At 42.3% G+C, this 26,866-nt stretch overlaps 26 non-coding genes across 26 annotated transcripts; 12 read left to right on the forward strand and 14 right to left on the reverse strand.

Annotated features, from left to right (window-relative positions):
• Positions 1-3,720: 3,720 nt before the first annotated feature.
• Positions 3,721-3,844, reverse strand: Trnal-caa. The gene is made up of 2 exons: positions 3,807-3,844; positions 3,721-3,766 (listed from the first exon to the last, which is right to left on the reverse strand). It is a non-coding gene; the product is annotated as a tRNA-Leu (tRNA).
• A 563-nt stretch (positions 3,845-4,407) lies between these two features.
• On the forward strand, positions 4,408-4,500 carry Trnay-gua. The gene is made up of 2 exons: positions 4,408-4,444; positions 4,465-4,500. It is a non-coding gene; the product is annotated as a tRNA-Tyr (tRNA).
• A 204-nt stretch (positions 4,501-4,704) lies between these two features.
• On the reverse strand, positions 4,705-4,828 carry Trnal-caa. The gene is made up of 2 exons: positions 4,791-4,828; positions 4,705-4,750 (listed from the first exon to the last, which is right to left on the reverse strand). It is a non-coding gene; the product is annotated as a tRNA-Leu (tRNA).
• Positions 4,829-5,687: 859 nt separating this feature from the next.
• Trnal-caa lies at positions 5,688-5,811 on the reverse strand. Its single transcript has 2 exons — positions 5,774-5,811; positions 5,688-5,733 (listed from the first exon to the last, which is right to left on the reverse strand). It is a non-coding gene; the product is annotated as a tRNA-Leu (tRNA).
• A 4,856-nt stretch (positions 5,812-10,667) lies between these two features.
• Trnay-gua lies at positions 10,668-10,760 on the forward strand. Its single transcript has 2 exons — positions 10,668-10,704; positions 10,725-10,760. It is a non-coding gene; the product is annotated as a tRNA-Tyr (tRNA).
• Positions 10,761-17,000: 6,240 nt separating this feature from the next.
• On the reverse strand, positions 17,001-17,124 carry Trnal-caa. Its single transcript has 2 exons — positions 17,087-17,124; positions 17,001-17,046 (listed from the first exon to the last, which is right to left on the reverse strand). It is a non-coding gene; the product is annotated as a tRNA-Leu (tRNA).
• Positions 17,125-17,694: 570 nt separating this feature from the next.
• Trnay-gua lies at positions 17,695-17,787 on the forward strand. The gene is made up of 2 exons: positions 17,695-17,731; positions 17,752-17,787. It is a non-coding gene; the product is annotated as a tRNA-Tyr (tRNA).
• A 187-nt stretch (positions 17,788-17,974) lies between these two features.
• Positions 17,975-18,098, reverse strand: Trnal-caa. The gene is made up of 2 exons: positions 18,061-18,098; positions 17,975-18,020 (listed from the first exon to the last, which is right to left on the reverse strand). It is a non-coding gene; the product is annotated as a tRNA-Leu (tRNA).
• Positions 18,099-18,668: 570 nt separating this feature from the next.
• On the forward strand, positions 18,669-18,761 carry Trnay-gua. The gene is made up of 2 exons: positions 18,669-18,705; positions 18,726-18,761. It is a non-coding gene; the product is annotated as a tRNA-Tyr (tRNA).
• Positions 18,762-18,947: 186 nt separating this feature from the next.
• Positions 18,948-19,071, reverse strand: Trnal-caa. The gene is made up of 2 exons: positions 19,034-19,071; positions 18,948-18,993 (listed from the first exon to the last, which is right to left on the reverse strand). It is a non-coding gene; the product is annotated as a tRNA-Leu (tRNA).
• A 570-nt stretch (positions 19,072-19,641) lies between these two features.
• Positions 19,642-19,734, forward strand: Trnay-gua. Its single transcript has 2 exons — positions 19,642-19,678; positions 19,699-19,734. It is a non-coding gene; the product is annotated as a tRNA-Tyr (tRNA).
• Positions 19,735-19,921: 187 nt separating this feature from the next.
• Positions 19,922-20,045, reverse strand: Trnal-caa. The gene is made up of 2 exons: positions 20,008-20,045; positions 19,922-19,967 (listed from the first exon to the last, which is right to left on the reverse strand). It is a non-coding gene; the product is annotated as a tRNA-Leu (tRNA).
• Positions 20,046-20,614: 569 nt separating this feature from the next.
• Positions 20,615-20,707, forward strand: Trnay-gua. The gene is made up of 2 exons: positions 20,615-20,651; positions 20,672-20,707. It is a non-coding gene; the product is annotated as a tRNA-Tyr (tRNA).
• A 187-nt stretch (positions 20,708-20,894) lies between these two features.
• On the reverse strand, positions 20,895-21,018 carry Trnal-caa. Its single transcript has 2 exons — positions 20,981-21,018; positions 20,895-20,940 (listed from the first exon to the last, which is right to left on the reverse strand). It is a non-coding gene; the product is annotated as a tRNA-Leu (tRNA).
• A 570-nt stretch (positions 21,019-21,588) lies between these two features.
• Positions 21,589-21,681, forward strand: Trnay-gua. The gene is made up of 2 exons: positions 21,589-21,625; positions 21,646-21,681. It is a non-coding gene; the product is annotated as a tRNA-Tyr (tRNA).
• A 187-nt stretch (positions 21,682-21,868) lies between these two features.
• Positions 21,869-21,992, reverse strand: Trnal-caa. Its single transcript has 2 exons — positions 21,955-21,992; positions 21,869-21,914 (listed from the first exon to the last, which is right to left on the reverse strand). It is a non-coding gene; the product is annotated as a tRNA-Leu (tRNA).
• Positions 21,993-22,561: 569 nt separating this feature from the next.
• Positions 22,562-22,654, forward strand: Trnay-gua. Its single transcript has 2 exons — positions 22,562-22,598; positions 22,619-22,654. It is a non-coding gene; the product is annotated as a tRNA-Tyr (tRNA).
• Positions 22,655-22,841: 187 nt separating this feature from the next.
• Trnal-caa lies at positions 22,842-22,965 on the reverse strand. Its single transcript has 2 exons — positions 22,928-22,965; positions 22,842-22,887 (listed from the first exon to the last, which is right to left on the reverse strand). It is a non-coding gene; the product is annotated as a tRNA-Leu (tRNA).
• Positions 22,966-23,534: 569 nt separating this feature from the next.
• Positions 23,535-23,627, forward strand: Trnay-gua. The gene is made up of 2 exons: positions 23,535-23,571; positions 23,592-23,627. It is a non-coding gene; the product is annotated as a tRNA-Tyr (tRNA).
• A 186-nt stretch (positions 23,628-23,813) lies between these two features.
• Trnal-caa lies at positions 23,814-23,937 on the reverse strand. The gene is made up of 2 exons: positions 23,900-23,937; positions 23,814-23,859 (listed from the first exon to the last, which is right to left on the reverse strand). It is a non-coding gene; the product is annotated as a tRNA-Leu (tRNA).
• Positions 23,938-24,507: 570 nt separating this feature from the next.
• On the forward strand, positions 24,508-24,600 carry Trnay-gua. The gene is made up of 2 exons: positions 24,508-24,544; positions 24,565-24,600. It is a non-coding gene; the product is annotated as a tRNA-Tyr (tRNA).
• A 187-nt stretch (positions 24,601-24,787) lies between these two features.
• On the reverse strand, positions 24,788-24,911 carry Trnal-caa. Its single transcript has 2 exons — positions 24,874-24,911; positions 24,788-24,833 (listed from the first exon to the last, which is right to left on the reverse strand). It is a non-coding gene; the product is annotated as a tRNA-Leu (tRNA).
• Positions 24,912-25,480: 569 nt separating this feature from the next.
• On the forward strand, positions 25,481-25,573 carry Trnay-gua. Its single transcript has 2 exons — positions 25,481-25,517; positions 25,538-25,573. It is a non-coding gene; the product is annotated as a tRNA-Tyr (tRNA).
• A 187-nt stretch (positions 25,574-25,760) lies between these two features.
• Positions 25,761-25,884, reverse strand: Trnal-caa. Its single transcript has 2 exons — positions 25,847-25,884; positions 25,761-25,806 (listed from the first exon to the last, which is right to left on the reverse strand). It is a non-coding gene; the product is annotated as a tRNA-Leu (tRNA).
• Positions 25,885-26,453: 569 nt separating this feature from the next.
• On the forward strand, positions 26,454-26,546 carry Trnay-gua. The gene is made up of 2 exons: positions 26,454-26,490; positions 26,511-26,546. It is a non-coding gene; the product is annotated as a tRNA-Tyr (tRNA).
• A 187-nt stretch (positions 26,547-26,733) lies between these two features.
• Positions 26,734-26,857, reverse strand: Trnal-caa. Its single transcript has 2 exons — positions 26,820-26,857; positions 26,734-26,779 (listed from the first exon to the last, which is right to left on the reverse strand). It is a non-coding gene; the product is annotated as a tRNA-Leu (tRNA).
• Between the last annotated feature and the right edge of the window lie 9 nt (positions 26,858-26,866).

Below are 26,866 nucleotides of genomic sequence, written 5' to 3' on the forward strand. Positions count from 1 at the left end.
CTGACTACAATGGGTGACCTGCCTAATGTGCGCCAGCGTGCCCCTGACCACAATGGGTGACCTGCATGATGTGCGCCATCTTACCCCTGACCACAATGGGTGACCTGCCTAATGAGCGCCATCGTGCCCATTACTACAATAGGTGACCTGCCTGATGTGCGCCATCTTACCCCTGACCACAATGGGTGACCTGCCTAAAGTGCGCCATCGTGCCCCTGACTACAATGGGTGACCTGCATGATGTGTGTCATTGTGCCCCTGACCACAATGGTTGGCCTGCCTAATGTGTGTCATCGTGACCCTGACTACAATGGGTGACCTGCATGATATGTGTCATCGTGCCCCTGACTACAATGGGTGACCTGCCTAATGTGCGCCATCTTACTCCTGACTACAATGGGTGACCTGCATGATGAGTGTCATCTTACCCATGACTACAATGGGTGACCTGCCTAATGTGCGCCATCTTACTCCTGACTACAATGGGTGACCTGCCTAATGTGCGCCATCGTGCCCATGACTACAATGGGTTACCTGCCTAATGTGCGCCATCTTACCCCTGACCACAATGGGTGACCTGCCTAATATGCGCCACCTTACCCCTGACTACAATGGGTGACCTGCATGATGTGCGCCATCTTACCCCTGACTACAATGGGTTACCTGCCTAATGTGCACCATCTTTCCCCTGACCACAATGGGTGACCTGCATGATGTGCGCCATCTTTCCCCTGACCATAATGGGTGACCTGCATGATGTGCGCCATCGTGCCCCTGACCACAATGGGTGACCTGCATGATGTGCACCGTCGTGTCCCTGACCACAATGGGTGACCTGTCTAATGTGCGCCATCTTACCCGTGACTACAATGGGTGACCTGCATGATGTGTGTCATCGTTCCCCTGACCACAATGTGTGACCTGCCTAATGTGCGCCATCGTGCCCCTTACCACAATTGATGACCTGCCTAATGTGTGTTATCGTGTCCCTGACTACAATGGGTGACCTGCCTAATGTGCGCCATCTTACTCCTGACTACAATGGGTGACCTGCCTAATGTGTGTCATCGTGCCCCTGACCACAATGGGTGACCTGGATGATATGTGTCATCGTGCCCATGACTACAATGGGTGACCTGCCTAATGTGCGCCATCTTACCCCTGACTACAATGGGTGACCTGCATGATGTCTGTCATCGTGTCCCTGACTACAATGGGTGACCTGCCTAATGTGTGTCATCGTGTCCCTGACTACAATGTGTGACCTGCCTAATGTGCGCCATCGTGCCCGACTACAATGGGTGACCTGCATGATGTGTGTCATCCTGCCCCTGACTACAATGGGTGACCTGCCTAATGTGTGTCATCGTGTCCCTGACTACAATGTGTGACCTGCCTAATGTGCGCCATCGTGCCCGACTACAATGGGTGACCTGCATGATGTGTGTCATCCTGCCCCTGACTACAATGGGTGACCTGCCTAATGTGTGTCATCGTGTCCCTGACTACAATGTGTGACCTGCCTAATGTGCGCCATCGTGCCCGACTACAATGTGTGACCTGCATGATGTGTGTCATCGTGCCCCTGACTACAGTGGGTGAGCTGCCTAATGTGCGCCATCGTGCCCGACTACAATGGGTGACCTGCCTGATGTGTGTCATCGTGCCCCTGACCACAATGGCTGACCTGGATGATGTGCGCCATCGTGCCCCTGACTACAATGGGTGACCTGCCTAATGTGTGCCATCGTTCCCGACTACAATGGGTGATCTGCATCATGTGTGTCATCGTGCCCGACTACAATGGCTGACCTGCATGATGTGCGCCATCGTGCCCCTGACTACAATGGGTGGCCAATGGGTGACCTGCCTAATGTGCGCCATCGTGCCCCTGACCACAACAGGTGACCTGCATGATGTGTGTTATCGTGCCCCTGACTACAATGGTTGACCTGCATCATGTGTGTCATCGTGCCCCTGACTACAATGGTTGGCCTGCATGATGTGCGCCATCGTGCCCGACTACAATGGGTGACCTGCCTGATGTGTGTCATCGTGCCCCTGACTACAATGGGTGACCTGCCTGATGTGTGTCATCGTGCCCCTGACTACAATGGGTGACCTGCCTGATGTGTGTCATCGTGCCCCTGACTTAAATGGGTGACCTGCCTGATGTTTGTCATCGTGTCCCTGACTACAATGGGTGACCTGCCTAATGTGCGCCATCTTACCCCTGACTACAATGGGTGACCTGCCTGATGTGTGTCATCGTGCCCCTGGCTAAAATGGGTGACCTGCATGTTGTGCGACATCGTGCCCCTGACTACAATGGGTGACCTGCCTAATGTGTGCCATCGTGCCCGACTACAATGGGTGACCTGCCTGATGTGTGTCATCGTGCCCCTGACTACAATGGGTGACCTGCCTGATGTGTGTCATCGTGCCCCTGACTAAAATGGGTGACCTGCCTGATGTTTGTCATCGTGTCCCTGACTACAATTGGTGACCTGCCTAATGTGCGCCATCTTACCCCTGACTACAATGGGTGACCTGCCTGATGTGTGTCATCGTGCCCCTGGCTAAAATGGGTGACCTGCATGTTGTGCGACATCGTGCCCCTGACTACAATGGGTGACCTGCCTAATGTGTGCCATCGTGCCCGACTACAATGGGTGACCTGCCTGATGTGTGTCATCGTGCCCCTGACTACAATGGGTGACCTGCCCGATGTGTGTCATCGTGCCCCTGGCTAAAATGGGTGACCTGCCTGATGTGTGTCATCGTGCCCCCGACGGTATTCGACGTTTTTTGGACGACGTGATATAGTTGGAATATTGCTCACTCTGGTGTTTTGACAAGATTCATCCACATGGGGCCTATATATGCTGCCATTCAGATTACGAAAAATGGTACATTGACAGTGTCGCATTTTCTGTTAAAACAATGCCTTGCCAGCATTTAGTAATAACCCTTTAAAACATAATGTATATAAAGAAACGAAAATTGTGTATGTGTTAAACCCAATTCACTCACTCTTATTAATAATCGTGTAAGTAGCAGAAACACACAAACTGTTTATCAACGCATGGAAAGAAATATCCTGTTATGTTTCGATGGTATTCTTGTGTGGGTTTATCAGTATATGGGCTATACTATTCAAGCATGCGAACATATTTTGCGAACATAAATATAGAGAAAGGTGGTTGCAATACACCAATTTCTCAAAAAAGTACTGCATGCATGTGTACAAAATTTATTCCAAAAGGATATAATTATACCTGTCCATCATTTCTGTGGTGGTTTCAAAAGGAAGCAAGATATTTTATGGTGGTGCTCCTGCAAGTTGAGTCATATTAACGTGTGCTCAAATAAGGATAGAAAAATGAGTTTCCAAAGTGGGGAATGGAACCCCTGCTCTCGCGGTCCTAGCGCATCCTATCGGTAGAGCGGAGGACTGTAGTGGCAAGGCTGTAATTGGCAATCCTTAGGTCGCTTCTTCAATTCCGGCTCGCGGGACAACTTCTTGTATCAATCACCAATTTATGAAGAACAAACATCGTTTCATTTGCATGTTTGTACCATTAATCACATTTTTACGTTCCAGTCTCCCAGAATGATACCAGGACTCCTACATGTCTGCTATTTACCCAAATGAAGGCAATCTGCAAATAAGGTAAATGGCTTTAGGAAAGGCCATGTTTGAAGGGAGAAAAGAAAGTGTGTCAGAAGTGGGATTTGAACCCACGCCCACATTCGTGGACCAGAACACCCGTATCTCCACTATGGGAGAAGGTCTGATGCAATACCTTGAGTCTGGCGCCTTAGACCGCTCGGCCATCCTGACAACGATGTTGAAAGTGATAACTCTACGCTTTTGTAGAGACAAACCATGGACAAACATGTTGCCGTTTTTCAGTCATGTTGATTCTACCTACAACCCTGCATGCATTGGGGATAGTTTCAGAGCTACTAATTTCATTCAATCTGTGTTCTTGTCAATTTCACGCCTTTTCATTTCAACGTAAGTGATGTGATGGATTGACTCTTCATGCAACTCTCGATTGTCACGAGGTTTGGGCTTGCCATATGGTCTTCACACGTTTCAAACAAATAACAGTGTTGCACGTTCAGGTTGTCTTCACATGGTGGAGCATGATTTTAAGGATTAGGCTCTCTGTTAAAAGATACCATACTGACCGCTTGACATTTCAACTTGTCCGACTGGAGATTGGTGTAAGGAGACATATTTGTATGTGAGGTTGAAAAGAACCTTCAATAATATTAAGCAGGTTGCTGCCCATAACACACTGTCGCCCAGGAGGAAGTAGGTGAGCAGTCAAGCGAGGAAAGTCCTATTGATTAGAAAAAAAATCAGCCTAGCTATTAAAATGAACTCAAATGTCAGCACCCGTGATAGCTCAGTTGGTAGAGCGGAGGACTGTAGTGGCAAGGCTGTAATTGGCAATCCTTAGGTCGCTGGTTCAAATCCGGCTCGCGGGACAACTTTTTGTATCAATCGCCAATTAATGAAGAACGAACATCGTTTCATTTGCATGTTTGTACCATTAATCACATTTTTACGTTCCAGTCTCCCAGAATGATACCAGGACTCGCACATGTCTGCTATTTACCCAAATGAAGGCTATCTGCAAATAAGGTAAATGGCTTTAGGAAAGGCCATGTTTGAAGGGAGAAAAAAAAGTGTGTCAGAAGTGGGATTTGAACCCACGCCCACATTCGTGGACAAGAACACCCGTATCTCCACTATGGGAGAAGGTCTGATGCAATACCTTGAGTCTGGCGCCTTAGACCGCTCGGCCATCCTGACAACGATGTTGAAAGTGATAACTCTACGCTTTTGTAGAGACAAACCATGGACAAACATGTTGCCGTTTTTCAGTCATGTTGATTCTACCTACAACCCTGCATGCATTGGGGATAGTTTCAGAGCTACTAATTTCATTCAATCTGTGTTCTTGTCAATTTCACGCCTTTCCGTTTCAACGTAAGTGATGTGATGGATTGACTCTTCATGCAACTCTCGATTGTCACGAGGTTTGGGCTTGCCATATGGTCTTCACACGTTTCAAACAAATAACCTTGTTGCACGTTCAGGTTGTCTTCACGTGGTGGAGCATGATTTTAAGGATTAGGCTCTCTGTTAAAAGATACCATACTGACCGCTGGACATTTCAACTTGTCCGACTGGAGATTGGTGTAAGGAGACATATTTGTATGTGAGGTTGGAATGAACCTTCAATAATATTAAGCAGGTTGCTGCCCATAACACACTGTCGCCCAGGAGGAAGTAGGTGAGCAGTCAAGCGAGGAAAGTCCTATTGATTAGAAAAAAAATCAGCCTAGCTATTAAAATGAACTCAAATGTCAGCACCCGTGATAGCTCAGTTAATAGAGCGGAGGACTGTAGTGGGCAGGCTGTAATTGGCAATCCTTAGGTCGCTGGTTCAAATCCGGCTCGCGGGACAACTTTTGTATCAATCACCAATTTATGAAGAACAAACATCGTTTCATTTGCATGTTTGTACCATTAATCACATTTTTACGTTCCAGTCTCCCAGAATGATACCAGGACTCCTACATGTCTGCTATTTACCCAAATGAAGGCAATCTGCAAATAAGGTAAATGGCTTTAGGAAAGGCCATGTTTGAAGGGAGAAAAAAAAGTGTGTCAGAAGTGGGATTTGAACCCACGCCCACATTCGTGGACCAGAACACCCGTATCTCCACTATGGGAGAAGGTCTGATGCAATACCTTGAGTCTGGCGCCTTAGACCGCTCGGCCATCCTGACAACGATGTTGAAAGTGATAACTCTACGCTTTTGTAGAGACAAACCATGGACAAACATGTTGCCGTTTTTCAGTCATGTTGATTCTACCTACAACCCTGCATGCATTGGGGATAGTTTCAGAGCTACTAATTTCATTCAATCTGTGTTCTTGTCAATTTCACGCCTTTCCGTTTCAACGTAAGTGATGTGATGGATTGACTCTTCATGCAACTCTCGATTGTCACGAGGTTTGGGCTTGCCATATGGTCTTCGCACGTTTCAAACAAATAACAGTGTTGCACGTTCAGGTTGTCTTCACGTGGTGGAGCATGATTTTAAGGATTAGGCTCTCTGTTAAAAGATACCATACTGACCGCTGGACATTTCAACTTGTCCGACTGGAGATTGGTGTAAGGAGACATATTTGTGTGTGAGGTTGGAATGAACCTTCAATAATATTAAGCAGGTTGCTGCCCATAACACACTGTCGCCCAGGAGGAAGTAGGTGAGCAGTCAAGCGAGGAAAGTCCTATTGATTAGGAGAAAATCAGCCTAGCTATTAAAACAAACTCAAACGTCAGCACCCGTGATAGCTCAGTTGGTAGAGCGGAGAAGTCTTCACACGTTTCAAACAAATAACAGTGTTTCACGTTCAGGTTGTCTTCTCCTAGACCACACCAAACTCTAATAATCACCTTAAACACAACACAACACAATATACACTGGAACGGCTGTGCGGTACACGGCAGTTTATTTTCGAAGCACAAGACGCAAGACACAACACACAGTGACATCACGTCACTCCAGATACCATTATAACATGTGTTATAACATATAGAAATATAACATATCGAAACATACAGATGGTAACGGTACCTGAAGCCCGACACGTAAAACCAGAGATAAATTTTTTGTTAATACAAAAAGCTCTGGAACCGTGTTCTCCCTACGAATGCAACAGGACCAGTAACTGGGGAGTATACAGTATTTGAATTACCCTTTACACACGTCCAACATACTTTTACAAATACAAATTATACACAAAATCCTTATTTTACTCATCTAACATGGGTCACACACACCCAATACAGCAGTATTATAATGGTTCTGCCAACCGAACATTTCCAAGACCAAGTATTCTAATGGCTCTGCAGCCTACCGTACATTGTGTAGCCAATGAAATGCAAACATATATACAAAGTATTCTAAAGGCGCTGCAGCCACAATTCACATGTGGTAGTAAACACGATTATACCAATGAGTATTTTAACAGCTCTCCAGCATCATCAACATACATGGCCTGTCAACAGAGACAGATGACCATAACAGAATGTGGCCTCACCGCCACACGTCCACATCTCAAACCGAAATGCCTGAAACATGAAAAAGATATTAGAAACGGAATAATAAAAATGGAAGAAGCAAACATCAATAAATTTACATGTTAATTGAACTGCCGTGATTGCAAGCGAGAGAGGCGACATCATAAAATCCTACCCTTATGTAGCCCCAAATATCAGCGCCATCTACTGGCATTATTACCTCCCTTGATTATAGAACGTACCACTAGGAGAAAGTAGTTTCCCTCTAATTCACTACTTCAAACGAGGGAAACATCATTTCTCCTAGACCACACCAAACTCTAATAATCACCTTAAACACAACACAATATACACTGGAACGGCTGTGCGGTACACGGCAGAGATTCAAAGAAAGTCTAGAGTCCAGGAGATTTAGAGAAAGTGAAACTTTTAGCCTGAATTGAAGATTATCTTTCACGTAGCCATCTTTTGCTTTTTTTCACTTCTCCAACGACCATGTCTCTTAAACATGCGATGGGGGATGCCATTATTAGCTGCTGCAGATGCACCACCACTTCGAAGACTATGCAGTCCATAATGCTTTATATTGTCAACAAATGGCGTAAATGCTTCAATGAACAATTCCCTCAAACGCGACTAAGTCATGGGTACATTAATATTTCTAAGTTTATAACCAGCAATACATTTGGACAAATCTCTGAATATATATTCAGATGAATCGAGAGTTATCTCCGCACTATTTAGATATCTCTCTAAACATACCACTGGACAAAGCTTGGTGTTTGTCCGCCCAATAGCCAGCCACGCCCAGTCTCTGTAGACATCAGTCTTAGACTGCTCAATGAATACCATCATATGAGCATCATAAAATACAATGTCTACCTGGAATTAAAACACTGAAGTTTAGTGTTATAATATGACGCAAATCTGTCTGTTTGATGTGGACCCCATTTCCGTTCAATTTGCTGAAATATGGTCTTTGAAATACCCCAGTCATCATAATCAATCATTCTGCTAAGATAGTCAGCTTTCTGATTATCACATCGTGGAATCCACTGCATATACAACTGTATTGACTGTTTTGTACATATTTCAAATATATGTAAAGCCAATGTTTGCAAATGTATTTTCATGCTGCCTTTCTCAATGATTAACACAACGTTTGTATTGTCTGTACACCACATAACACGGTTGTTCTTCAGGTTGGGAATAAAGCTCAGTAATGTCAAGTGAACAGCCTTTAACTCCCTCCATGTAGAACTCTGACGAGCTTCTTCCGCAGACCACTGACCATGGGACTTGTCAGAATCAATCTCAACACAGTACCCACCAAAACCACTATCACTGGCATCAGAATAAACAAGTCTTGTAGTAAGAGATTTATCAACAAGTGCTCTTGAAGAATGTTTGTCAATATTACCCAGCCAAAATTTCAATTGATGAATACTGTCACATGAAAGTTTTAGTGAACTATGCCAAGAAGAAACCAAAAGTATGTCTATGCTTACTGATCTTGTCATAAGCTGTGATAACGGCCCCAGAACCAGTTTCATGGACACTAGCTGACCGACAACAGAAGCTACATCTCGCACTTTGACATTCTTTGAATTGGATTTTAATAGGTCAGTAATTGAACACTTCACCTTGACTATCTTCCTCTGAGGTACAGATATAGTCATATTTGTAGTCTGAATGTGAAAACCGAGCCATTCCAAGGACTGTGAAGGTGCCCATCAAGATGTTTCAACTTTAGGTACAAACCCCGACTTAATCAAGTCATTTTTAATGACAGAACCTGAATTTAGTGCTCTTAATTCTGACTCTGCTGATAATATACCATCATCCAAGTATGTGACTATCTTATGTCCTTCAAAACGCCACTTCTTGACAAGCTGGCGAGTGACTTTTGTAAAAAGGTATGGAGCCGTTGTCAGTCCAAAGGGAAGTACTACAAACTTATAAAAATGTGTTTTTCCATCAGGGGTATTCCAAGCAAAGCCCAAAAAGTCAGTATGCCCTTCGTAGATATCTATATGATGATATGCTGAATGGATGTCAAACTTAATTAGCCAATCATTTGCACTGATATATTCTAAAGCAGTTTTCCAATCTTCAAATTTCAAAGTCTTTTTTTTTAGCACAAACCTGTTGACGATACTCAGGTCTAAAATCAAGCGTTTCTTACCCGATTACTGTATAGCGACAGATAGAGGATTAACAACATACGGCAGGATATCACACTCAACAACTAGTTGTTTCTTGACAAGCTCTGATACAGCTTCACGCGCAAAATCAGCGTTATTTAAGGCACACTTGTTATTATGCAAGTACATTTTGGGTGGCATACACAAAAATGGAATTTTGTATCCATTTTGGATTATATCTAAAACAAAGTCACTTGCACCTATCTGTTGCCAAAAGTTTTCATTCTGTTTCAAACGACCTTTAACGACAATTTCTGCAGCACCCTGCTCATATTCAAAGTAATTATCAGTCAATTTAAGATTACATGCATCGAAACATTGTGTAGATGAACACTTAACTGATAGACCTTGGCATGTGCCCTCTCTACTGCGTGGCGGTTGCTGACGGGACGCTGCTTGACAACCTTGCCGTCTGGACATTTGCGTTGAGATAGGGACAGTCTCTTCTGAAGTGCGTGAATTCTCCGCAGTGAAAACATGATCCTTGTCGCTGACCTTTGCCTCGAAAAAGCTGGTTGTTGATTGGTGGAATCGACTGCACACCAGATGAAGCAGGTAAAGCAAACTGCACGGGCTGTGTAGTGAAAGTCGTGGACCTGGCTCTTGACCTTGTCGAATACGGCGCATTCCGATTTCGTTTTTGCTTGATTTTTCTCACTGCTTTTAATTTTATTCAACCCGTCAACACACTCTGTGTTGAAGCCAAACTGAATTTTGTTTCCCTCCCGTGACCAGCTGTATTCTTTTTCGGCTTTTATTTTTCTTACGTCTTCAGATGTCTGCAGAAACTCTTTTCGTATTGCTGATAACTTGGAATCGATTGCCAATTCAATTTCTGTCTTGTTTGAATTAAGCTGAACCAAGATGGCGTCTAGTTTTGCCGCGGTTGATTCATCAGTCATGTTGTTAATTGAACTGCCGTGATTGCAAGCGAGAGAGGCGACATCATAAAATCCTACCCTCATATTGCCCCAAATATCAGCGCCATCTACTGGCATTATTACCTCCCTTGATTATAGAACGTACCACTAGGAGAAAGTAGTTTCCCTCTAATTCACTACTTCAAACGAGGGAAACATCATTTCACATGGTGGAGCATGATTTTAAGGATTAGGCTCTCTGTTAAAAGATACCATACTGACCGCTGGACATTTCAACTTGTCCGACTGGAGATTGGTGTAAGGAGACATATTTGTATGTGAGGTTGGAATGAACCTTCAATAATATTAAGCAGGTTGCTGCCCATAACACACTGTCGCCCAGGAGGAAGTAGGTGAGCAGTCAAGCGAGGAAAGTCCTATTGATTAGGAGAAAATCAGCCTAGCTATTAAAACCCAACTCAAAGTCAGCACCCGTGATAGCTCAGTTGGTAGAGCGGAGGACTGTAGTGGCATGGCTGTAATTGGCAATCCTTAGGTCGCTGGTTCAAATCCGGCTCGCGGGACAACTTTTTGTATCAATCACCAATTTATGAAGAACAAACATCGTTTCATTTGCATGTTTGTACCATTAATCACATTTTTACGTTCCAGTCTCCCAGAATGATACCAGGACTCGCACATGTCTGCTATTTACCCAAATGAAGGCAATCTGCAAATAAGGTAAATGGCTTTAGGAAAGGCCATGTTTGAAGGGAGAAAAAAAAGTGTTTGGGCTTGCCATATGGTCTTCACACGTTTCAAACAAATAACAGTGTTGCACGTTCAGGTTGTCTTCACGTGGTGGAGCATGATTTTAAGGATTAGGCTCTCTGTTAAAAGATACCATACTGACCGCTGGACATTTCACTTTGTCCGACTGGAGATTGGTGTAAGGAGACATATTTGTATGTGAGGTTGAAAAGAACCTTCAATAATATTAAGCAGGTTGCTGCCCATAACACACTGTCGCCCAGGATGAAGTAGGTGAGCAGTCAAGCGAGGAAAGTCCTATTGATTTGAGAGAAAATCAGCCTAGCTATTAAAACGAACTCAAATGTTAGCACCCGTGATAGCTCAGTTGGTAGAGCGGAGGACTGTGGGTTGTCTCCCTTGGTTTGAAAGAGGGTGGACGTGTTGACATCAGCTCCTGCGATTGTTCTTAATTTGGGATAAATATCGACTGAAGGAGTGAGCAAGGATATGTAAAACATCATCTACACCCTCAATAATCCACGCCGATCAGAAGTAGCAACGTGTGCACGCCTTGTCCTGCATAATGCAGGGACAAGGCACGGACAAGGCTCATGATGAAGCGAGACAACATGGCGGACTGTCCTCGATTAACTTTCGGAAACGTGAGTACAAAAAAGAAGCAACATTAAGAGTGGACACTGGATTCGATAGAGTGAAAGCATCAGACATCATTAATGCAATAGAAGATGACTTTGGTGATGATAGTGTTTTTGCCTGTGTACCACGAGGCGGGTGTTATGAAGTTACACTGTGTGACGAGGAAACAGCAAAAGTTGTGGCGGGGGGTATTTCTATCAAAGGTAAATCGTACAACTGTAGAATTGTTACGGATCGATCTTTGGTTGTGTCATTTCTACATCTAACCCCATACATTGAAGACAGTCAAATCATTGACATGTTACATGCATTTGGAGTTGAGGTCATCTCCAACATCAAAAGGCATTTTATAAAAGATGCAAAGAGAAAGATCACAGATGGAACAAGGTATGTTAGAGTGAAATTTCCAGGGCAACTGAAATCACTACCTTACAGTGTACGATTTAACACTTGCGATGGCCCACAACCCTTTCGGGTCATACACAATGGACAAGTCAAAACATGTAATTTATGCTTTGAAACAGATCATGTTATGGCTGAATGCCCATCTGTGGAGTGCCGTGTGTGCCATGGACATGGACATATTGCAAGAGCATGTCCTCAAAAACAACGTTGTGACGAATGCAAAAACAAAATGAGTCACTGTATGTGTTATAATGACAGGAAAGACAAACCAGTCACAGAACTCAGTAGAGATACTTCAGTATCGGAAGAAGAAATAGTTAATGACGATGTCACTGTTGACCCTTTCAGTGTGAATATGGAAACGATTGACGGTGATGAAGCCAATCATGAGAATGACTGGTCGTTTTCGGCCCCTACTGAAGCCAACAAAAACACTGATAAAATGCCGGTTGCTACATCTGTTACAGAGCACATTATGGCTGATGATAATGTACAAGAAGGAATGAATGTAGAAAGTGAGAATGAGAGAAGAGTGGATACAAGCGAGATCGCAGATGAACGAAAGGGAGAGAAAGAGGTTAGTTCAGAGAAATTAGATGATAACTCTGATGTTAAGCAGGGTACTAAATTTAGAAAGATTCAGGGCATGAATGAAGAAAGGGTTGTGAACTTGTCAGAAGAAAGAAAGAGGAAAAAAGCAGCTAATGGAGAGAATAGCATGAGTATGAAACAGATGAGAAAGGCCAAGGCGAGAGCCAAAGCTGAGGCCAGGGCCAAAGTGGAGGCAAGGAATGATAGTGTGAATGAAAGTGAGTGTGAACAGGAAGATTAATTATGTATCTCTCTTGTCAAACGTTCATTCTCATGGTGTTAATCATGTCATGGAATGTAAATGGTCTTCGTGATTTATCAAAAGTAGATCATGTTTTCACAACCGTGAAAAATTCACATGCAGACATTTGTTTTCTGCAGGAAACTTTCTGGGATGATGATTTCATCAAACAATATAAACATCTTTGGCAAGGACAAATATTTTTCAACAATTGTCCCAGTGAAAAAAGAAAAGGAGTTGCAATACTTTTCTCATCACAGTTGTGACAACAATGGTAGACTCTTAAAAGTTTCATTTGAAAATGACAATATTTTTTATTCATGTGTCAATCTATATGCCCCAAATAATACGACAGACAGAATAGTGTTTTTTGACACGTTAGCAACATATCTATCAGGCAATAACGTGATAGCAGCAGGAGATTATAATGAAATATTAGATATATTTATGGATAGAGCATCAAATATGAAAACATTCAATATGAGAAGCAGTGATAAATTACAGGGTATTATTCATTCCCAAAATTTATGTGACATTTGGAGGTACAGAAATCCAGATAAAAGAGAATTCACAAGACAGCAAATTGTCGAAGGCGAAATGAAACAGTCTCGCATTGATTTCTTTCTGATTTCCAGATCATTAATTCCTTATGCAATAAACACGTATATCAAATATTCAACTAAAAGTGATCACAATTTCACCTGTCTTAATTTAGATTTCTCTCGTGTAGAGAGAGGTGCTGGATTATTGGTTTTTAATAATCAGTTGTTACAGGACACTGAATTTAAGTCAAAAGTCATAAGTATCATCAATGAAAATTTATTGTGTTCCCTCTATGAAGATGAAACATTAATATGGTGGGACAATCTCAAATATCAAGTTAAAAAATGTGCAATATATTATAGTTGCAAAAAAAGTAAACAAGAAAAATGTGAATATTATAAATTGCAAAATAATCTAAGACGTGAGTATGACAAATTATCTAAATCTCCTAATCATGATATTGCATACATCCAAAGTCTTCAAAAAGAATTGGAGATTTATGAGGAAAATAAATGTGAAGGGGCTATTCTCCGCTCAAAAGTTCAGTGGGCATTGGAATGTGATAAAAATACGTCTTTTTTCTTACATTTGGAGAAATGTAAACAGGAATCCAACTGCATTAAAGAAATAATGACAGAAAATGGTTTAACTCGTCGAACCGAAGATATTCTTGATCATGCATATACATTCTATTCTAAATTGTATTCATCCGGAGAAACTGATTTATATAAACAAGATAAAATTCTGAATCTAATAACTGATGTTCTTCCAGAGGAAGATCGATATAGTTTTGATGAAGCTATTTCAATAGAAGATCTCACTAAAGCTTTAAAAGGTATGAAACGTCATAAATCGCCTGGTAATGACGGTCTCACAGTTGAATTTTATGCTGAATTCTGGGATATACTGAAACCCATATTTGCACGGGTTGTGAAATGTATTTTTGAAGAAAAAAGCATGTCAAGATCCATGAAAAAAGGTGTCATTAGCCTCTTCTACAAAAATAAGGGTGATAAAACTGACATCAGAAATTTTAGACCAATTTCATTACTCAATGTTGATTCTAAACTTATATCTCGTTCACTTGCACTTAAATTAAAAACAGTTATGGCAAAAATAATTTCACCGGAACAATCATGTTGTGTTCCAGGACGAGAAATTTCGGACAACATCCTGTCTGTGAGAGATGTAATTGACCTCGTAGAAAAAGCAAATGAAAATGCATATTTAATCACCATAGATCAAGAAAAAGCATTCGATCGTGTTTCGCATTCATTCATCTTCAAGATTTTGGAAAAACTAAACTTTGGTAAAGCTTTCATTTCATGGATTAAAACTTTATACACTGATTTAAAAAGCAGTGTCAAAATTAATGGTCACCTCACACCATATTTTCCAATAGGCCAATCTGTCAGACAAGGTGATCCGCTCAGCAGTTTAATATTTGTTATTGTTAGTCAACCTTTAAATTTGTTAATTAAGGCTGATTCATCTATTCATGGGGTAAAAATCAATAGTCATTGCTCGTCTTTAATATATCAGCATGCAGACGACACTACAGTTACAGTGTCTGATGCACAGTCTGTATATAATACCTTTAACACTGTCAGTGAGTATTGTGATGCTAATCGTGATGTGATCTTAAGTTTTGTGTTTAGGTACAGCCCGCAGCCCGCAGTCCTAGGTCCAGATAAAGCTCTCTGTGAAAGCAAAAACTGGAAAATCAAAATATCGAAACTTAAATCCCTGTTGGGATTTTGGTCACAAAGAAAGTTAACCCTGCAAGGGAAGTCTATTGTTATAAATACATTTATCATGTCAAGGTTGTGGTATACTGTGCATGTAGTGTCTGTCCCGGAGTGGGCAAGGAAAGAGATTGATTCAATCATTTCACATTTTATCTGGTGTGGTAAAACTCCTCTTATCAAACATTCAACATGTTTGGGTCATTTTGAACAAGGAGGATTATCAATTCCAAGTTTTAAATACAAAATATATGCATTCAGATTAAAGTTGATTAGAAAATTCATGGATGGCAATTTTCATGCAGTATGGAAACAAACGTGTTCCATATTTATATCCCAATACATGAATATGGGTTTGACTAAAAATATTTTTAGCATTGTTTACAGTCGTCCTGGTTTGAGCCGTATCAACCCGTTCTATGCTGAGGTTCTGAAAGCATGGGACGAAATCACGTGCAGCAGGCGACTACTTGTCACGGAGCACGGGGATATCATGTCTCAACCATTGTTTCATAATCCACATATTTGCTATCAAGGAAAAACGCTACTGTTTTCATTTTTGATTGATTCAGGTCTTGTTACTGTTGCAGATATTTGTTATGAGTTTGTCCCTGGCTTCCTACCACTTTCGGCAATAATAGAGATAGTAAACGACAACCGACATGATATCTCTGTGTCAACGATACAAACTGCATATTATATTATTATTCAATCTTTACCAAATGAATGGTTGCCCATTTTGTACAATAAAACGATAAATCATAACAATGGACACTATACAGATGCTTTTATTTGCGCAGATGATGGAAATATTGCTTCTGAAGAACTTACAGTGAAATTTAGTTATTCCTTATTTGTAAAAGAATTATTTTGTGAACCAACAGCCATTTCCTTCTGGGATACATTTGCTGTTAATATCAATTGGAATAAAGTATGGAAAAATGTATTCTTCAACGACAAATCATCTGAGCAAATAGATTTGGATTTCAGATTAAGCCACAATATTATCTTCACTTATGAAAAATTGTTCAAATATGGCCAAACAGACACAAACCTTTGTCCGGTTTGTAAAAATGAAGTAGAAGATTTGTTTCACATGTTTGTATTCTGTGATGAATTATATGACACAATTTCTGTTTTTAAATCTCTGTTCACAGACCTGTTCCTAGACACTGGATTTTCATTTAATCAGCTAGTTTCCTGGCTTCTCTTTGGTTTTCAACCCGAAAAATCAGTCTCTTTTCAAGTTAGTATAAACATATTGCTGTCTGTATATAGAATTTCTGTTTTTAAGAAAAGAGCAATCCTATCTTTACAGCAATGCAACCTCAATCTGGAAAAACTGTTTAATTCTTATGTAAAACGCCACTTCAATCATTTGTGGGCACATTACCAGTTTAAAAAACTTGCTGATATTTTTATACAGCGTTATATTATGCAAGTTAACTTCCTGAAATTAGATGGAAATCAGCTGGTATTTAAGCCACCTTTTTATGAATGAAATGTATCAATAGAACGTGACATAATATCAACATCTGTGATACCTTTTAAACATTTATCTGTATAATATCAATGCTTCCTGTAACATATTTCCTGTAATAAAATTTTATTAAAGAAAAAAGCAAAAAAAAAGCGGAGGACTGTAGTGGCAAGGCTGTAATTGGCAATCCTTAGGTCGCTGGTTCAAATCCGGCTCGCGGGACAACTTTTTGTATCAATCACCAATTTATGAAGAACAAACATCGTTTCATTTGCATGTTTGTACCATTAATCACATTTTTACGTACCAGTCTCCCAAAATGATACCAGGACTCGCACATGTCTGCTATTATCCAAATGAAGGCAATGTGCTTTAGGAAAGGCCATGTTTGAAGGGAGAAAAAAAAGTGTGTCAGAAGTGGGATTTGAACCCACGCCCACATTCGTGGACCAGAACACCCGTATCTCCACAATGGGAGAAGGTCTGATGCAATACCTTGAGTCTGGCGCCTTAGACCGCTCGGCCATCCTGACAACGATGTTGAAAGTGATAACTCTACGCTTTTGTAGAGACAAACCATGGACAAACATGTTGCCGTTTTTCAGTCATGTTGATTCTACCTACAACCCTGCATGCATTTGGGATAGTTTCAGAGCTACTCATTTCATCATTCAATCTGTGTTCTTGTCAATTTCACGCCTTTCCGTTTCAACGTAAGTGATGTGATGGATTGACTCTTCATGCAACTCTCGATTGTCACGAGGTTTGGGCTTGCCATATGGTCTTCACACGTTTCAAACACATAACAGTGTTGCACGTTCAGGTTGTCTTCACGTGGTGGAGGATGATTTTAAGGATTAGGCTAGCTCTCTGTTAAAAGATACCATACTGACCGCTGGACATTTCAACTTGTCCGACTGGAGATTGGTGTAAGGAGACATATTTGTATGTGAGGTTGAAATGAACCTTCAATAATATTAAGCAGGTTGCTGCCCATAACACACTGTCGCCCAGGAGGAAGTAGGTGAGCAGTCAAGCGAGGAAAGTCCTATTGATTTGAGAGAAAATCAGCCTAGCTATTATAACGAACTCAAATGTTAGCACCCGTGATAGCTCAGTTGGTAGAGCGGAGGACTGTAGTGGCAAGGCTGTAATTGGCAATCCTTAGGTCGCTGGTTCAAATCCGGCTCGCGGGACAACTTTTTGTATCAATCACCAATTTATGAAGAACAAACATCGTTTCATTTGCATGTTTGTACCATTAATCACATTTTTACGTACCAGTCTCCCAAAATGATACCAGGACTCGCACATGTCTGCTATTATCCAAATGAAGGCAATGTGCCTTAGGAAAGGCCATGTTTGAAGGGAGAAAAAAAAGTGTGTCAGAAGTGGGATTTGAACCCACGCCCACATTCGTGGACCAGAACACCCGTATCTCCACTATGGGAGAAGGTCTGATGCAATACCTTGAGTCTGGCGCCTTAGACCGCTCGGCCATCCTGACAACGATGTTGAAAGTGATAACTCTACGCTTTTGTAGAGACAAACCATGGACAAACATGTTGCCGATTTTCAGTCATGTTGATTCTACCTACAACCCTGCATGCATTTGGGATAGTTTCAGAGCTACTCATTTCATCATTCAATCTGTGTTCTTGTCAATTTCACGCCTTTCCGTTTCAACGTAAGTGATGTGATGGATTGACTCTTCATGCAACTTTCGATTGTCACGAGGTTTGGGCTTGCCATATGGTCTTCACACGTTTCAAACAAATAACAGTGTTGCACGTTCAGGTTGTCTTCACGTGGTGGAGCATGATTTTAAGGATTAGGCTAGCTCTCTGTTAAAAGATACCATACTGACCGCTGGACATTTCAACTTGTCCGACTGGAGATTGGTGTAAGGAGACATATTTGTATGTGAGGTTGAAATGAACCTTCAATAATATTAAGCAGGTTGCTGCCCATAACACACTGTCGCCCAGGGGGAAGTAGGTGAGCAGTCAAGCGAGGAAAGTCCTATTGATTTGAGAGAAAATCAGCCTAGCTATTAAAACGAACTCAAATGTCAGCACCCGTGATAGCTCAGTTGGTAGAGCGGAGGACTGTAGTGGCAAGGCTGTAATTGGCAATCCTTAGGTCGCTGGTTCAAATCCGGCTCGCGGGACAACTTTTTGTATCAATCACCAATTTATGAAGAACGAACATCGTTTCATTTGCATGTTTGTACCATTAATCACATTTTTACGTACCAGTCTTCCAAAATGATACCAGGACTCGCACATGTCTGCTATTATCCAAATGAAGGCAATATGCTTTAGGAAAGGCCATGTTTGAAGGGAGAAAAAAAGTGTGTCAGAAGTGGGATTTGAACCCACGCCCACATTCGTGGACCAGAACACCCGTATCTCCACTATGGGAGAAGGTCTGATGCAATACCTTGAGTCTGGCGCCTTAGACCGCTCGGCCATCCTGACAACGATGTTGAAAGGGATAACTCTACGCTTTTGTAGAGACAAACCATAGACAAACATGTTGCCGTTTTTCAGTCATGTTGATTCTACCCACAACCCTGCATGCATTTGGGATAGTTTCAGAGCTACTCATTTCATCATTCAATCTGTGTTCTTGTCAATTTCACGCCTTTCCGTTTCAACGTAAGTGATGTGATGGATTGACTCTTCATGCAACTTTCGATTGTCACGAGGTTTGGGCTTGCCATATGGTCTTCACACGTTTCAAACAAATAACAGTGTTGCACGTTCAGGTTGTCTTCACGTGGTGGAGCATGATTTTAAGGATTAGGCTAGCTCTCTGTTAAAAGATACCATACTGACCGCTGGACATTTCAACTTGTCCGACTGGAGATTGGTGTAAGGAGACATATTTGTATGTGAGGTTGAAATGAACCTTCAATAATATTAAGCAGGTTGCTGCCCATAACACACTGTCGCCCAGGAGGAAGTAGGTGAGCAGTCAAGCGAGGAAAGTCCTATTGATTTGAGAGAAAATCAGCCTAGCTATTAAAACGAACTCAAATGTCAGCACCCGTGATAGCTCAGTTGGTAGAGCGGAGGACTGTAGTGGCAAGGCTGTAATTGGCAATCCTTAGGTCGCTGGTTCAAATCCGGCTCGCGGGACAACTTTTTGTATCAATCACCAATTTATGAAGAACGAACATCGTTTCATTTGCATGTTTGTACCATTAATCACATTTTTACGTACCAGTCTTCCAAAATGATACCAGGACTCGCACATGTCTGCTATTATCCAAATGAAGGCAATATGCTTTAGGAAAGGCAATGTTTGAAGGGAGAAAAAAAAGTGTGTCAGAAGTGGGATTTGAACCCACGCCCACATTCGTGGACCAGAACACCCGTATCTCCACTATGGGAGAAGGTCTGATGCAATACCTTGAGTCTGGCGCCTTAGACCGCTCGGCCATCCTGACAACGATGTTGAAAGGGATAACTCTACGCTCTTGTAGAGACAAACCATAGACAAACATGTTGCCGTTTTTCAGTCATGTTGATTCTACCTACAACCCTGCATGCTTTGGGATAGTTTCAGAGCTACTCATTTCATCATTCAATCTGTGTTCTTGTCAATTTCACGCCTTTCCGTTTCAACGTAAGTGATGTGATGGATTGACTCTTCATGCAACTCTCGATTGTCACGAGGTTTGGGCTTGCCATATGGTCTTCACACGTTTCAAACACATAACAGTGTTGCACGTTCAGGTTGTCTTCACGTGGTGGAGGATGATTTTAAGGATTAGGCTAGCTCTCTGTTAAAAGATACCATACTGACCGCTGGACATTTCAACTTGTCCGACTGGAGATTGGTGTAAGGAGACATATTTGTATGTGAGGTTGAAACGAACCTTCAATAATATTAAGCAGGTTGCTGCCCATAACACACTGTCGCCCAGGAGGAAGTAGGTGAGCAGTCAAGCGAGGAAAGTCCTATTGATTTGAGAGAAAATCAGCCTAGCTATTAAAACGAACTCAAATGTCAGCACCCGTGATAGCTCAGTTGGTAGAGCGGAGGACTGTAGTGGCAAGGCTGTAATTGGCAATCCTTAGGTCGCTGGTTCAAATCCGGCTCGCGGGACAACTTTTTGTATCAATCACCAATTTATGAAGAACGAACATCGTTTCATTTGCATGTTTGTACCATTAATCACATTTTTACGTACCAGTCTTCCAAAATGATACCAGGACTCGCACATGTCTGCTATTATCCAAATGAAGGCAATATGCTTTAGGAAAGGCAATGTTTGAAGGGAGAAAAAAAAGTGTGTCAGAAGTGGGATTTGAACCCACGCCCACATTCGTGGACCAGAACACCCGTATCTCCACTATGGGAGAAGGTCTGATGCAATACCTTGAGTCTGGCGCCTTAGACCGCTCGGCCATCCTGACAACGATGTTGAAAGGGATAACTCTACGCTCTTGTAGAGACAAACCATAGACAAACATGTTGCCGTTTTTCAGTCATGTTGATTCTACCTACAACCCTGCATGCATTTGGGATAGTTTCAGAGCTACTCATTTCATCATTCAATCTGTGTTCTTGTCAATTTCACGCCTTTCCGTTTCAACGTAAGTGATGTGATGGATTGACTCTTCATGCAACTCTCGATTGTCACGAGGTTTGGGCTTGCCATATGGTCTTCACACGTTTCAAACACATAACAGTGTTGCACGTTCAGGTTGTCTTCACGTGGTGGAGGATGATTTTAAGGATTAGGCTAGCTCTCTGTTAAAAGATACCATACTGACCGCTGGACATTTCAACTTGTCCGACTGGAGATTGGTGTAAGGAGACATATTTGTATGTGAGGTTGAAACGAACCTTCAATAATATTAAGCAGGTTGCTGCCCATAACACACTGTCGCCCAGGAGGAAGTAGGTGAGCAGTCAAGCGAGGAAAGTCCTATTGATTTGAGAGAAAATCAGCCTAGCTATTAAAACGAACTCAAATGTCAGCACCCGTGATAGCTCAGTTGGTAGAGCGGAGGACTGTAGTGGCAAGGCTGTAATTGGCAATCCTTAGGTCGCTGGTTCAAATCCGGCTCGCGGGACAACTTTTTGTATCAATCACCAATTTATGAAGAACGAACATCGTTTCATTTGCATGTTTGTACCATTAATCACATTTTTACGGACCAGTCTCCCAAAATGATACCAGGACTCGCACATGTCTGCTATTATCCAAATGAAGGCAATATGCTTTAGGAAAGGCCATGTTTGAAGGGAGAAAAAAAAGTGTGTCAGAAGTGGGATTTGAACCCACGCCCACATTCGTGGACCAGAACACCCGTATCTCCACTATGGGAGAAGGTCTGATGCAATACCTTGAGTCTGGCGCCTTAGACCGCTCGGCCATCCTGACAACGATGTTGAAAGTGATAACTCTACGCTTTTGTAGAGACAAACCATGGACAAACATGTTGCCGTTTTTCAGTCATGTTGATTCTACCTACAACCCTGCATGCTTTGGGATAGTTTCAGAGCTACTCATTTCATCATTCAATCTGTGTTCTTGTCAATTTCACGCCTTTCCGTTTCAACGTAAGTGATGTGATGGATTGACTCTTCATGCAACTTTCGATTGTCACGAGGTTTGGGCTTGCCATATGGTCTTCACACGTTTCAAACAAATAACAGTGTTGCACGTTCAGGTTGTCTTCACGTGGTGGAGCATGATTTTAAGGATTATGCTAGCTCTCTGTTAAAAGATACCATACTGACCGCTGGACATTTCAACTTGTCCGACTGGAGATTGGTGTAAGGAGACATATTTGTATGTGAGGTTGAAATGAACCTTCAATAATATTAAGCAGGTTGCTGCCCATAACACACTGTCGCCCAGGAGGAAGTAGGTGAGCAGTCAAGCGAGGAAAGTCCTATTGATTTGAGAGAAAATCAGCCTAGCTATTAAAACGAACTCAAATGTCAGCACCCGTGATAGCTCAGTTGGTAGAGCGGAGGACTGTAGTGGCAAGGCTGTAATTGGCAATCCTTAGGTCGCTGGTTCAAATCCGGCTCGCGGGACAACTTTTTGTATCAATCACCAATTTATGAAGAACGAACATCGTTTCATTTGCATGTTTGTACCATTAATCACATTTTTACGTACCAGTCTCCCAAAATGATACCAGGACTCGCACATGTCTGCTATTATCCAAATGAAGGCAATATGCCTTAGGAAAGGCCATGTTTGAAGGGAGAAAAAAAAGTGTGTCAGAAGTGGGATTTGAACCCACGCCCACATTCGTGGACCAGAACACCCGTATCTCCACTATGGGAGAAGGTCTGATGCAATACCTTGAGTCTGGCGCCTTAGACCGCTCGGCCATCCTGACAACGATGTTGAAAGTGATAACTCTACGCTTTTGTAGAGACAAACCATGGACAAACATGTTGCCGTTTTTCAGTCATGTTGATTCTACCTACAACCCTGCATGCTTTGGGATAGTTTCAGAGCTACTCATTTCATCATTCAATCTGTGTTCTTGTCAATTTCACGCCTTTCCGTTTCAACGTAAGTGATGTGATGGATTGACTCTTCATGCAACTTTCGATTGTCACGAGGTTTGGGCTTGCCATATGGTCTTCACACGTTTCAAACAAATAACAGTGTTGCACGTTCAGGTTGTCTTCACGTGGTGGAGCATGATTTTAAGGATTAGGCTAGCTCTCTGTTAAAAGATACCATACTGACCGCTGGACATTTCAACTTGTCCGACTGGAGATTGGTGTAAGGAGACATATTTGTATGTGAGGTTGAAATGAACCTTCAATAATATTAAGCAGGTTGCTGCCCATAACACACTGTCGCCCAGGAGGAAGTAGGTGAGCAGTCAAGCGAGGAAAGTCCTATTGATTTGAGAGAAAATCAGCCTAGCTATTAAAACGAACTCAAATGTCAGCACCCGTGATAGCTCAGTTGGTAGAGCGGAGGACTGTAGTGGCAAGGCTGTAATTGGCAATCCTTAGGTCGCTGGTTTAAATCCGGCTCGCGGGACAACTTTTTGTATCAATCACCAATTTATGAAGAACGAACATCGTTTCATTTGCATGTTTGTACCATTAATCACATTTTTACGTACCAGTCTTCCAAAATGATACCAGGACTCGCACATGTCTGCTATTATCCAAATGAAGGCAATATGCTTTAGGAAAGGCCATGTTTGAAGGGAGAAAAAAAGTGTGTCAGAAGTGGGATTTGAACCCACGCCCACATTCGTGGACCAGAACACCCGTATCTCCACTATGGGAGAAGGTCTGATGCAATACCTTGAGTCTGGCGCCTTAGACCGCTCGGCCATCCTGACAACGATGTTGAAAGTGATAACTCTACGCTTTTGTAGAGACAAACCATGGACAAACATGTTGCCGTTTTTCAGTCATGTTGATTCTACCTACAACCCTGCATGCATTTGGGATAGTTTCAGAGCTACTCATTTCATCATTCAATCTGTGTTCTTGTCAATTTCACGCCTTTCCGTTTCAACGTAAGTGATGTGATGGATTGACTCTTCATGCAACTCTCGATTGTCACGAGGTTTGGGCTTGCCATATGGTCTTCACACGTTTCAAACAAATAACAGTGTTGCACGTTCAGGTTGTCTTCACGTGGTGGAGGATGATTTTAAGGATTAGGCTAGCTCTCTGTTAAAAGATACCATACTGACCGCTGGACATTTCAACTTGTCCGACTGGAGATTGGTGTAAGGAGACATATTTGTATGTGAGGTTGAAATGAACCTTCAATAATATTAAGCAGGTTGCTGCCCATAACACACTGTCGCCCAGGAGGAAGTAGGTGAGCAGTCAAGCGAGGAAAGTCCTATTGATTTGAGAGAAAATCAGCCTAGCTATTAAAACGAACTCAAATGTCAGCACCCGTGATAGCTCAGTTGGTAGAGCGGAGGACTGTAGTGGCAAATCTGTAATTGGCAATCCTTAGGTCGCTGGTTCAAATCCGGCTCGCGGGACAACTTTTTGTATCAATCACCAATTTATGAAGAACGAACATCGTTTCATTTGCATGTTTGTACCATTAATCACATTTTTACGTACCAGTCTTCCAAAATGATACCAGGACTCGCACATGTCTGCTATTATCCAAATGAAGGCAATATGCTTTAGGAAAGGCCATGTTTGAAGGGAGAAAAAAAAGTGTGTCAGAAGTGGGATTTGAACCCACGCCCACATTCGTGGACCAGAACACCCGTATCTCCACTATGGGAGAAGGTCTGATGCAATACCTTGAGTCTGGCGCCTTAGACCGCTCGGCCATCCTGACAACGATGTTGAAAGTGATAACTCTACGCTTTTGTAGAGACAAACCATGGACAAACATGTTGCCGTTTTTCAGTCATGTTGATTCTACCTACAACCCTGCATGCATTTGGGATATTTTCAGAGCTAATCATTTCATCATTCAATCTGTGTTCTTGTCAATTTCACGCCTTTCCGTTTCAACGTAAGTGATGTGATGGATTGACTCTTCATGCAACTCTCGATTGTCACGAGGTTTGGCTTGCCATATGGTCTTCGCACGTTTCAAACACATAACAGTGTTGCACGTTCAGGTTGTCTTCACGTGGTGGAGGATGATTTTAAGGATTAGGCTAGCTCTCTGTTAAAAGATACCATACTGACCGCTGGACATTTCAACTTGTCCGACTGGAGATTGGTGTAAGGAGACATATTTGTATGTGAGGTTGAAATGAACCTTCAATAATATTAAGCAGGTTGCTGCCCATAACACACTGTCGCCCAGGAGGAAGTAGGTGAGCAGTCAAGCGAGGAAAGTCCTATTGATTTGAGAGAAAATCAGCCTAGCTATTAAAACGAACTCAAATGTCAGCACCCGTGATAGCTCAGTTGGTAGAGCGGAGGACTGTAGTGGCAAGGCTGTAATTGGCAATCCTTAGGTCGCTGGTTCAAATCCGGCTCGCGGGACAACGTTTTGTATCAATCACCAATTTATGAAGAACGAACATCGTTTCATTTGCATGTTTGTACCATTAATCACATTTTTACGTACCAGTCTTCCAAAATGATACCAGGACTCGCACATGTCTGCTATTATCCAAATGAAGGCAATATGCTTTAGGAAAGGCCATGTTTGAAGGGAGAAAAAAAAGTGTGTCAGAAGTGGGATTTGAACCCACGCCCACATTCGTGGACCAGAACACCCGTATCTCCACTATGGGAGAAGGTCTGATGCAATACCTTGAGTCTGGCGCCTTAGACCGCTCGGCCATCCTGACAACGATGTTGAAAGTGATAACTCTACGCTTTTGTAGAGACAAACCATGGACAAACATGTTGCCGTTTTTCATTCATGTTGATTCTACCTACAACCCTGCATGCATTTGGGATATTTTCAGAGCTAATCATTTCATCATTCAATCTGTGTTCTTGTCAATTTCACGCCTTTCCGTTTCAACGTAAGTGATGTGATGGATTGACTCTTCATGCAACTCTCGATTGTCACGAGGTTTGGCTTGCCATATGGTCTTCGCACGTTTCAAACACATAACAGTGTTGCACGTTCAGGTTGTCTTCACGTGGTGGAGGATGATTTTAAGGATTAGGCTAGCTCTCTGTTAAAAGATACCATACTGACCGCTGGACATTTCAACTTGTCCGACTGGAGATTGGTGTAAGGAGACATATTTGTATGTGAGGTTGAAATGAACCTTCAATAATATTAAGCAGGTTGCTGCCCATAACACACTGTCGCCCAGGAGGAAGTAGGTGAGCAGTCAAGCGAGGAAAGTCCTATTGATTTGAGAGAAAATCAGCCTAGCTATTAAAACGAACTCAAATGTCAGCACCCGTGATAGCTCAGTTGGTAGAGCGGAGGACTGTAGTGGCAAGGCTGTAATTGGCAATCCTTAGGTCGCTGGTTCAAATCCGGCTCGCGGGACAACGTTTTGTATCAATCACCAATTTATGAAGAACGAACATCGTTTCATTTGCATGTTTGTACCATTAATCACATTTTTACGTACCAGTCTTCCAAAATGATACCAGGACTCGCACATGTCTGCTATTATCCAAATGAAGGCAATATGCTTTAGGAAAGGCCATGTTTGAAGGGAGAAAAAAAAGTGTGTCAGAAGTGGGATTTGAACCCACGCCCACATTCGTGGACCAGAACACCCGTATCTCCACTATGGGAGAAGGTCTGATGCAATACCTTGAGTCTGGCGCCTTAGACCGCTCGGCCATCCTGACAACGATGTT

The sequence above is a fragment of the Haliotis rufescens genome, unplaced genomic scaffold (assembly GCF_023055435.1).
Source record: "Haliotis rufescens isolate VD_foot unplaced genomic scaffold, xgHalRufe1.0.p SCAF_2, whole genome shotgun sequence".
Classification (NCBI taxonomy): domain Eukaryota; kingdom Metazoa; phylum Mollusca; class Gastropoda; order Lepetellida; family Haliotidae; genus Haliotis; species Haliotis rufescens.